The following is a 12,083-nucleotide window of genomic DNA, read 5'->3' on the forward strand; positions in this document are numbered from 1 at the left end:
GCATGCAGGTAAACTCGCTAAGTCCCATCGGGGTGGTGAATGCGGTCTTCTCCCGGTCCGCCTCTGCTACAGGAACCTGCCAGTACCCGCTAGTGAGATCCAAGGTAGAGAAGAAGTTAGCAGATCTTAAAGCAGCCAAAGACTCCTCTATCCTTGGTAAGGGGTACGCATCCTTGTGTGTGATACGGTTGATTTTCCGGTAATCTACACACATCCTCATGGTGTTGTCTTTCTTTTTGACTAAGACTAGTGGAGCTGCCCAGGGGCTACAGCTATCCCTGATCACCCCAGCCTCCTTCATGTCCCTAAGCATCCCCTTGGCGTGTTGGTAGTGTGCAGGGGGTACGGGTCGATACCTCTCTTTTATGGGAAGATGGTCTCCCGTGGGGATGTGGTGTACTACCCCCTTGACTCGCCCGAAGTCTAACGGGTGTTTACTAAACACTCTCTCGTACTCTTGAACCACCCGATAGACTGTCTCTGGTGTGAGGGAGTGGAGTCAGTACCCAAATGTAGTTGCTGACACCAGTCCTCCATTGTTTCCTTAGAGCCGTTACTTTCCTCCGGGGAAGATGGAGGCAAGGGTTCTACGGACTGTATGGAATTTTGATTGATGGTATACAATTTGGCTAGCGTGGCATACCGGGGCAGGTACACTTCCCTCTTCCCGATATTTATTATGCGAACGGGCACCCTCCCATGGCGTACATTGACCACCCCCCGTGCTGTCAAAATGGTGGGCCTACTGTCTGAGTAAACTGGTTCTACCATTGCCTGGTAATCTCTACCTCTCAGACCAATAGCTGCCCGGCACCAAATCATCATTTCACTTTTTGGGGGCATGGCAATAGGAAAAGGGTCACACATTCTTACGCTACCAATCTCACCACCGGAGAGTTCTATCCTGGATCTCTTTCTGGAGCACTCTCTGCTGGCCGGAGCTGGCGTTCTTGGCAACCTGCTGTAAAAGGAAAATCACCTCTGCAAGACAATTTTCAATTACATTAGTTCCTAGAGTTATCTTTGGGTGACTCTCGTGCTTGTCAATGTCTACAATGATCAGTCCCTGTGCCGCCAGTTCAACTCTACCGATTTTAATGGTCACCTCTTTAAATCCAATCTGTGGCACGGGCTGACCATTGCTGGCGATGATACTCAAATCGTCGTCAGGGTAGCGGGTGATATCCCAGTCATTCCAGTACTGCTTGAAGAGCACGTACGGGATAGTGGTAACCTGTGACCCGGTATCCAGTAGGGCACTCATAGGGATGCCATCCAGTACCACAGGCAAGACTGGACGTCCTCCCACATATTTGTCGCGCCAGTTCGATGGGCCTGATGATCTTTTTCCTGGGGTTTGGCCCTCTACCCCAGGTTGTGCCAGTTTAAAGGACAGCACCTTGCCATATGTCCGGGTTGATTGCAGCGGCGGCAGATGGGTTGTCCGTCCTCGTTGTATCGGTCGCTGGGTCTTCCTCTGGCCGGTGGGGTCCTCCTTGGTCGACGCCACGGGATGTCCTCCGGTCCGGATGCCAGCTGGATCTTCCCTGGAGTGGAAACCTGTAAAGACTGCACAGTAAGGGTTAGCGCGGCAACGCTTTTAGCTAGCTCTTGGACCTGATGGTGCAGGTCTGGAGCCGGGTCATTGTTCAAAGCCTGCGCATCAGCTCCCACAGGCCCTGCCGACAAGGGTGCCGCCTCCTGGTGGTAAGTGGTAGTGGGGCGTCTGTGGGTCACAACGCCACCTGGTGCCGGTTCTCGGAGCACCCGGATGGCTCTGTCCTTGAACTGTGCAAATCCCAGATGAGGGTCCTGTAAGGCCATTGCCCGCAACTGGGTTCGGTGGGCATTGCAATATAAACCCTCTATAAATTGTTCAGTCAACAGCCTGTCCTCGTCTCCCACGCCGTCAGGGTCGGTCTGCTTAATGGCTCTCAGGGCCTCTTGTAGGTTCAGGGCATAGTCCCTTATACTCTCGTGTGCTCGCTGCTTGCACCCGTAGAATCTAAGCTTGATCTCGGCTGAGGTGCGGGTATCAAAGGTGTCCCTCAGCCGGGTTAGTATCCCTGCAACAGTCCTCCCCCCAGGTGGCCAGGACTTTACCTCCCTTTGGGCTGCCCCGGTTAATTGGGCCACCAGGATGCTCACTTTTTGCTCTTCTGTGAGGGGATACACCTGGAAGAGGCTATCCAGCTTTTCTCTAAAGTCATGCAGGGTATGTGACTCCCCTGAGTACTGGGGTAGCCAGGCCGCTCCCGGGATATAGGGCATGGTGAAAGGCATGACTGCAGCAGCGGTGGCGCTGGCGGGGGTTGAGGCAGTGAAGCTCTCCTCCGTATCAGACATCTTCCTCCCCCCTAGTGGACCGTGGCCTACCTTGCGATGATCCTCTTCCGTAGGCCGCGGCTCCGCAGTGGATCGTCAGGGTTGAGGACCTTCCGTCGCGCTCCGGTGACGTCGGCGTCTGCTGGGCTCCTTCCAGGACCTTACGCAACGTCCGGACGTGAGGCGGGGCTTCAGTTCTCGCGCGCTTTCGGAGTCCAAGCCCCTCTTCTTCCCGCGCGGCGTCTTCAAGATGGCGTCCAACGGCGGGAAAACTCCACGGATGGCGGGAAGAAGGCAGAAGATGGCGCCGGATGGCGGGAAAACTTCGCGGATGGCGGGAAGAAGGTAGAAGATGGCGCCGGATGGCGGGAATCTTCACCACTGGTAAGTTTGAACAGTCTTTTTCAGGCACGCAGTACCCGGTGGTTGCGGGCACGAGATCCTGCCGACTACGCCAAAAGTTGACGCACCCCTGGACCTGTGTCGCACAGCGTTGCGCATGCAGGAGCTTACCCGGAGCCGGATCTGTTGAGGGTTGTAGTCCCGTGGCGGTGACCCGGTCCGTGCCCAGGGAGTCAGGCTAAGTGGCGTTGTATTGCGGTAGATGTTGGACGACTACGCCACCCGTTGAATGCAGCGAAGGAGCTGCCGCTGCAGGGCAGACAGCTGAGGCCGGTGGTAGGATTGTGCAGCGTGATAGTATCACCCCCAACGGGAGGGGTATGGCCTCAGGGCAGCCGACGTGGATGATGGGGGTAGCAGGAATCACTCAGAGACGATGCGGTGTAGTTCAGGGTCTTTACTGGTGATAAAGATAGACCCTCCCGGAGTACTGGCTAGCGATCGGGGCCTGGTCAGTCCTTGAGCAGATGGGATCTCCCCTGGCCAGGCGGAGTTGTAGGCCTCCCAAACTGACTGTACTCTTCTGGCTACCTTGCTAGAGGCGGGTATAAGTAGCCCACGTCCCTGAGTGTACCGTGTGGTGCTCACCCGTATGGCCGGTGACTCGGGGCCTTCTAGTGGCGTCCGCTCCACGACGGCGGTGCTGGTCCCACGCGTGGGACCGTGCCTTCGGGTTTCTTGGCCAGAGGACCTGAAATCCCCTGCCGGGCGGTTTCTGCTGCTGGGTAAAGATTAGTCCCCACAGCCTCGGACTCCGGGTCCGGTGATAGCTTCTCAGTCAGGGCGAGCTCTGCAGCTGCCAGCCCCTGACTCCTTATAGCACTGCTCCCACAGAGCTCCTGATGTTCTTTTCCTATATCTGCTTCTCTTCTCTGTCTCTACTTCTTCTCTACACACTAACCCTGCCTCAGCCCTAGGTTTATATAGGGGAAGTTCTTCCCCTCCCAGGACTGGGCAGGAGGTGTGGCATGCATAGGATCCCTGACCAAGAGACCTCCCACCTGCTCTCAGACGTAATATCTCTATCACTGTGGCAACCAGACCCCTGGGGTGTCACACAGGCATTGCAGAACCTTAAGTATCCATGGTTACGACCACTAGCAGCTAGCTGTCACTATATCAGTGGTTGTAACCATGGATACCTAAGGTCCTGTACATGAGGAAAGAGACATAGGGAATCAGAAAAACTATACTAAATTTCTAATTGGAGGTATTTGTTAATATTATTATTTGTATGCCTACTACTTATTGGGATAGGATCTTAGAGATGGGAATACCCCCCTTCCCGACCCGTGTCACACCGTTTTTGACATGGAAAACAGTTCGTTCCCGACCCATGTCACAGCGTCTGTGACATGGAGGGAAAGAGCCCCTGCAGCACCTGCGAGCGGGGTCGCTCAGGTTTCACAGTTGCTACTGCAACTGGACATCCTGAAGTCGACCCCCCGGGGGGTGGATTAACCCCCCCCGTGCCTGGGACCCCTCCGATTGGCTGTTTCATTTTCACTTTTAGTGAAACTGCCAATCGGTATGAATTAAATATTTCACCAATGAAAATTGGTGTAATATTTAAATCTGGGCATGGCCTGATGCTTACAGAATCAGCCATTGGCTGGGGGGAGTGTCACCTCTGTCCCCCCCTCCCCCCAGATCTGATTGGGGGGCTAGCGTCACATGGATACTAGCCCCAATCAGATGTGGAGGGAGTTTTTCATGATGGCCGCAACTGCCCAGCTCCTACCCGTCCATGGATCGTGTGCCGGCCATTGTGGACCCTCTGCTGCTGCCCCCCCGTGGACCCTCTGCTGCCGCCGCCGCTAATCGCCTGCTGCCGCCGCTGATCTGCATCAGGTAGTATTGCCCCCACTCCCCCCCGACCCCCCCTCCACTCCACCCTGACCCCCCCTCCACCCCCGACCCCCCCTGCACTTTCATACCTGCATCCCGACCTCTGCTCCCTCTGCTCCCTCTCCCACGTCTTCATCCACCGGCTGCTGCTCTCCTTCTGACAGCCGGTGGACTGTGATCACAGCAGCAGCAGGCTCAGTGTAAATGCCCTGCTCCTGTGATCAAACCCACCACCCCCCACCTCCCAATAATCACCCCCCACCTCCCAATAATCACCCACCCTGTCCCCAGTGTTCACCCCCCCCTGTCCCCAGTGTTCACCCCCCCCTGTCCCCAGTGTTCACCCCCCCTGTCCCCAGTGTTCACCCCCCCCCTGTCCCCAGTGTTCACCCCCCCCCTGTCCCCAGTGTTCACCCCCCCCCTGTCCCCAGTGTTCACCCCCCCTGTCCCCAGTGTTCACCCCCCCTGTCCCCAGTGTTCACTCCCCATCCCCAGTGTGCACCCCCCCATCCCAGTGATCATCCCCCCCCCGCAAACCCAGTGATCACCCCCCTGCTGCTGGCTCCTGCTCCCCTTTCTGCCCCAGTAATCACCCCCCTTGCTGCTGCCGGCTCCTGCCCCAGTGATCACCCCCCTTGCTGCTGCTGGCTCCTGCCCCAGTGATCACCCCTCTTGCTGCTGCCGGCTCCTGCCCCAGTGATCACCCCCCTTGCTGCTGCCGGCTCCTGCCCCAGTGATCACCCCCCTTGCTGCAGCTGCTGGCTCCTCCATCTCTTCAGCCCCCCCCTACGCCTGACAGCCCCCTACGCCTGACAGCCCCCACACGTGACTGCAGAAGGTTACACCAAGCACACACACACACACACACACACACACACACACACACACACACACACACACACACACACACACACACACACACGTACACTCACACTATAATAAAGTTTCGATTTTTTTTTTTTTTTTTTTTTTTACTCACGCACACAGCACACAAAATGTCCCGCCCGTCCCACTCATCCCAGTCTAGGGCGTACTAAGCTTAGGAGGCTATGTCAGGTTGGTGTGTGTGTGTGGTGTATACTCTACAATATACCACACCGCACACCAACCTGACATACACTACACAATGGTGTCCGCTAACAAATTGGAACCATGTTGCGTTTGGAGAGTCACTGTGTGCCCAAACATTGGAGCTCCCCAACAAGTGACTCCATTTTGGAAACTAGACCCCCCAAGGCACCTATCTAGATGCATAGTGAGCACTTGGAACCCCCAGGTGCTTCACAAATTGATTCATAAAAATGAAAAAGTGGAAAAAAAAACACTTTTTTATTTTTACGGATTAATTTGTGAAGAACCTGGGGGTTCCAAGTGCTCACTATGCATCTAGATAGGTGCCTTGGGGGGTCTAGCTTCCAATATGGGGTCACTTGTGGGGGAGCTCCAATGTTTGGGCACACAGCGGCTCTCCAAACGCAACATGGTGTCTTCTAACAATTTGAGCCGACAATTTGTTAGCGGACACCATGTTGCTTTTGGAGAGCCGCTGTGTGCCCAAACATTGGAGCTCCCCCACAAGTGACCCCATTTTGGAAACTAGACCCCCCAAGGCACCTATCTAGATGCATAGTGAGCACTTGGAACCCCCAGGTGCTTCACAAAATGATCTGTGAAAACAAAAAAGCACTTTTTTTTTCACAAAAATTTTCTTTTAGCCTAAATTTTTTAATTTTCACACGGGTAACAGGATAAAATGCATCCTAAAATGTATTGGTCAATTTCTCCTGAGTACACTGATACCTCATATGTGGTCATAAACCACTGTTTGGGCGCATGGCAGGGCTCAGAAGAGAAGGAGCGCAATTTGACTTTTGGAGCTAATTTTCCATTCAAAAAGTAAAATGGCGCTCCTTCCCTTCTGAGCCCTGCCGTGTGCCCAAACAGTGGTTTATGACCACATATGAGGTATCAGTGTACTAAGGAGAAATTGACCAACAAATTTTAGGATGCATTTTATCCTGTTACCCATGTGAAAATTAAAATATTTAGGCTAAAAGAAAATTTTTGTTAGAAAAATAAAAATGTTCATTTTTTTCTTCCATGTGGCTTTAGTTCCTGTGATGCACCTGAAGGGTTAATAATCTTCTTGAATGTAGTTTTGAGTAGCTTGAGGGGTGCAGTTTTTGGAATGGTGTCACTTTTGGGTGTTTTCTGTCATAAAGACCCCTCAAAGGGACTTCAAATGTGATGTGGTCACTAAAAAAATGGTTTTGTAAATTTTGCTTGAAAAAAGATAAATTGCTGATGAACTTTGAACCCTTCAAACTTCCTACCAAAATTTTTTTTTTTTTCCAAAATTGTGCTGATGTAAAGTAGACATGTGGGAAATGTTATTTATTAACTATTTTGTGTCACATCACTCTCTGGTTTAGTAGAATAAAAATTCAAAATTTGAAAATTGCAAAATTTTCAAATTTTTTCCCATATTTTTGATTTTTTCACAAATAAACGCAAATATTATCGACCTAAATTTAATACTAACATGAAGCCCAATATGTCACGAAAAAACAATCTCAGAATCGCTAGGATCCGTTGAAGTGTTCCAGAGTTTTTACTTCGTAAAGGGACACTGGTCAGAATTGACAAAAATGCCAAGGTCTTTAGGGTCAAAATAGGCTGGGTCCTGAAGGGGTTAATGAGGTTTGTGAAAAGATGGATTCTTGATGGAGAAGAGAATTGGAGGTGATATTAATGGCAAACTTTCAGCTTTTTCAGGTCTCTTGACTGGAACTTGACAACCTCATATATAACTATGAGGCTGTCAAGTTTGTGTCAGGAGATCCGCAGACCGTCTATGAATTATTTCATACTCTGACCGTGACACATGGATATGTGACCGTGGCATAATGCTCGGTGTTAAGAAAATATTTATTTCTCTTCTCTGTTACATTCCCACAAGTGGCAATTACGGTGGATTTTCCACCCACATTTTCATTATGGAAAATCCTCTGTATTTTTTAGTGTCAGTGGTATGCATGAGCATTTTAGAAACCTTATGCACACGCTGTGGAGGATATCCAAAGCATTAACTGACTTGTACAGAAATGCCTCATGAGAACATACACCTATGTGGATACAATGTACTCAAAACCTAAAGGCAGAAGTGGAAGACTAATATGCATTCTGGTTGATGCAAACCTATAAAGTCTTGCTGTGAAATACGTATTTTTTGCTCATACTATATTTAATGGGATTCCCATGGACTTTAAAAAAAAAAATTGGAGTAAAGATAGAAAATGGCATGAAATGATCAAAAAAGTGTTACTTGCCTATTCAAACTGCTTTTATTCCAGCACTACCGCTCTTATGGGTCCTAGGTTGTCCTGCAGCGATGATGTCCTGTCTGCTATTCATGTGACTGCTTCAGCCAATTAGGGGCCTCAGCAGTCACGCTGGCATGTACAGTATGTGACCACTGCGGGACAAGCAGTGACCAACAGAACAGGAGGGATTTGAGATGTTTTTTTATATTTTAATTGTATTATGCCATTTCAATTACATTTTTAGACACATTATAGTTATATTTTCATACACATTTTGATTCTTTTAATCGGTCATCTGATAATTCATACATTGTGTTATCTGTATTGATGTTTGTTGCCAAAAACAGAACCAAACATTGCTGGTTTCCAGTAGGAAGTTTACCAGTATTTCCAGTTGTATTTTTCAGAGTTTTTTTTTTTTTCTGGGTTGGTTTTATTCAAAACCGCTGTGGCCAGATATTGGATTAAAGTCTACAGTGAAATTTTGGAATGTTTTTATAAACCCGAGTTTGTTTTTGGCATTGATTTAGTAGTTTTGTTGTCCAATGGTGTTTTTATCAAAAGATTTGTTTTAGTTTATAACCATTAGAACTTCAAAAATGCCTGTACAAAATATAACAAAATTGAAAACTCCACTTAAACTCTATAAAATGCTTGAAGCACAGATCATATTTTACATTCCTTCCAACACAGATAAAAAATGACGGCAAATAATCCTAAACGTTTATAAAACGAGACTAAAAAAGAGTAAACCAACTCAGGGAAAAATAAACTACTTTAGAAAAAAATGTATTGCTTGTGTGTACTGTATACTGAGCTGCCAAGTTTGTCTTCTGAGTTATGGCTTCGTTCTGTTTTTTTTAGTCATGTGTCTTCAACTCTGGCTAGCTGGACCAAATATGGGTTGTTGTTTTTTTTTTTTTTTTTGTGGACCAAAAGTTCAGGCTATGTGCCCACGATGCAGATTTGAAACAGAAATTTCCTGAGCATTTCTGCATCTCCTTGGCAGAAAAAACGCATGCAGAATTTACATGCGTTTTTTCCACAGTTTTTAGGCTGTGTGCCCACGTAGCATTTTTCAAGCGTATATGCTGCGGAATTTCCGCAGCGTAAACGCTTGAAAAACGCATGTATATCCGCACCCCATGGTCCCCAATGGGATTCCGCAAGTTCTATGCACATGCTGCGGATTTTTCCGCAGCGTTTATGCCGCGTTCAAAAATCCGCAGCATGTCATTTAATTTTGCGTTTCCGCAAGCGGAATTGCCTTTGTCCAATGCATAAAAAATGCAAGGCAATTCCGCATGTGGAAAACGCGTGATAAACGCGCGAAAAATGCGCGATAAACGCGTGCGGAATTCCGCATGCGTTTTTCCGGGAGAGGACTTGCATTTATGCAGCAGAAATTTTCTGCTTCATAAATGCAACGTGGGCACATAGCCTTACATGCGTTTATGCATGCGTTTTTTTTCAAGCGTTTTTCCAAGCGATTTTGAGCATCACTTGGAAAAGTGCTTGACAAGTTGGTCACACAATATAAATCCATGCAACTGGCATGGATTTATATTGTGCAACCAACTTATGAAAAGATTTCTGCTTCAAATCGTGAATTAAAAAGTAAAAAGAAAAAAAAAAAAGCTTATATTCAACTCTCCGGCGGCCCCCGGTCTCCTCCCGGCAGCGTCCTTTCTCCTCGGCGTCCCGCGGTGTACTGACAGGACCTGCGGTGACGTCATTTAGTCAGCTGATGGTCTCGCGACCATCACATGACCGCTGACGTCAGCTGTCGCGTGACCATCAGCTGACTAAATGACGTCACCGCAGGTCCTGCCAGTACACCGCGGGACACCAAGGAGAGAGGACGCGGCCGAGAGGAGACCCGGCGCCGGAGAGGTGACTAGGAATATTTTTTTTTATTTTTTACTTTATAACTTGCAGGTACCATGGTACCCGGGTTGGAGGACAGTCTCCTCTTCTCCAGACCCGGGTACCATCCGCTCATTGAACCGCATAACATCCGCATGTATACATGTGGACATTATAAGGTTCAATGCAAGTCAATGGGCGCATTGACGCAAGTCAATTTCGCCGCAAAATAGTGTCCAAATTGGTTCCGCTGCGGATTTTTCCGCAATGATAATCCGCATCGGAATGTTCCGCAGCATGTGCACAGCACATGCGGATTATCATTGTGATACATCCCAGACCTCTTAAGTGATTTCAATGCGTTTCTGCGGCGGAAATGCCGCTGCAGAAATGCATTAAATCCGCATCGTGGGCACTCAGCCTTAGGGCTTATTCACACGTGTTTTTAGTCCGAGTGCTGTTCATGAAAAAACGTACATCACTTGGACCAATGTTATTCAATGGGGCAGTGCAGATAAGCAATGTTTTTTCATTGACCGAATCTGCATGTGAAAAAAATATCCTGCACTAGTTTTTCCTGTATATCATATCCCAATGAGATTCACTCATTCAAGTCTATAGGAGTGTGAAAATAAATCGGATGCCATACAGTGACACAATATAGGATCCGATTTTTATGGATACATTGCAATTCTGTAACACTGGAAACTGTAAATGATCTTATAAATGATTGATAGCTATTGTAAAAAAACAAAAAACGGATTGTATACGGATGACAAGTGAGAAGTGAGAAAAGAAATTACCTATTTTTCTCAGATTTATTTTTTTTGTACATATATGTGAATCTACCTCAACAATGTAAAAGCTACTTCAACTCCAACAAGGCAAATCACACAGAAGTTTGTGTAGAATGGATGGAAGTCCTGTGCCTCAGAATAGGACCAGAGCAATGCTATGAAACCGGGAAAGACGGCGATTGGTATTTTAATACAACTCCACTGCATGTATGTCTAGAGGAGGAGAAGATGGGAAAAAATGATCTCTTCTCCATTGTGTCAGTGCATTAAAATCAGACTGCACTCAGATGTCATCCGAGTGCAGTCCGATGTTTTCCATGGCCTCATTGACTTGTATGGCTTAATGAGATCCAATAAATGGGATACAACTTGGGCGTGCTGCATTTTTTTTTCTCTGACAATCTCTGCAAGAAAAAATTGGACATGTGCACTGCTCCATAGAATAACACAAAATACGGTCGTCGGTAAGAGTCCGTAGAAGTCCAGCTTGGAATTTAACAAACAATCATCAGCTGGATAATAAAAATTAATGATTGTTTGTGTCAACCTGTGAATGTTCGTAATCATTAAAATCCCTGTTCAGGCATGTTGGATTTTTTTCACCCAAAATTGGAATTTGCTACATTTAACAACATTGTTGCCTGTTGTAATCTAGAGAGATGTTCGGACCATTCCTGATCCAACGATCACTCAAGTAGTGACCATTCGTTCATTGGTACATTTTCATCCACTGTGTATTGCCTCTCAGCCAGATATGGCAAATCTCTGTCTTGAGTTGTTCTGAAATCTTCTAAATCGTATACTCTCCATTAATCTTGGAGTTGTAGCCAGTGGTGCCCAATTCAGACACTTTTTTTTTTACTTATTGTGAATAGTGGAAGAAGTAGATGAAAGAGATAATAAACCTTCCACTTATAATAAATAACTTCGATAAGATGGGAGTTGTAGAGCTCTATTTGGGCTGACACCCTGCAATGTTTGAAGCAACTCCTTCTGCAAACAGGATCATGCACGAGATGACCGTCATATGTGGAAGCTGAACTCCACACTGCAGTTCTGTCATCTGTAATAATGGAAGGCAGGGATGGACTGGAACTAAAATCCAGCCCTGGCAATTGAAAGCACGCTGGCCCATGCAGGCTCAGTTCCCTTCCCAAGATTGGGGTCTGTATTACTAATATTACCTTGCGTGCAGGATATCAAGATTTACTATACAATTTACGGTATATTTACAATAATATTACTGTATGAGATTTAATTTAATACTGAGAGAATATTGCAATATAAAAGACAAATGCCACCAGACCATAACAACATATTACCAGCCTATACCGTAGTCCTAATACCATACTGATCATTAACTAAAACCCCTAGGACTGGTATTGCCACTATACAGTGATCATATAATAGGAATATTACTTTTACACCAATGATCTGCAGACCATATACAAGTGTACTGTTCAGGTTCTCACCAGTGAGATTCTCAATGAGCGAAGGAATTCATTTTCCCTTTTCTTTTCTT

General features: G+C 47.4%; 1 protein-coding gene across 4 annotated transcripts in view; it reads left to right on the forward strand.

Moving 5' to 3' along the window:
• FMN1 (formin 1) overlaps positions 1 to 12,083 on the forward strand; it is a 336,510-nt gene that overhangs the window by 133,791 nt on the left and 190,636 nt on the right. The gene's annotated exons all lie outside the window — the stretch shown is intronic.

The sequence above is a fragment of the Phyllobates terribilis genome, unplaced genomic scaffold (genome assembly GCF_046119375.1).
Source record: "Phyllobates terribilis strain yellow unplaced genomic scaffold, ASM4611937v1 Scaffold_7__3_contigs__length_470593459, whole genome shotgun sequence".
Taxonomy (NCBI): domain Eukaryota; kingdom Metazoa; phylum Chordata; class Amphibia; order Anura; family Dendrobatidae; genus Phyllobates; species Phyllobates terribilis.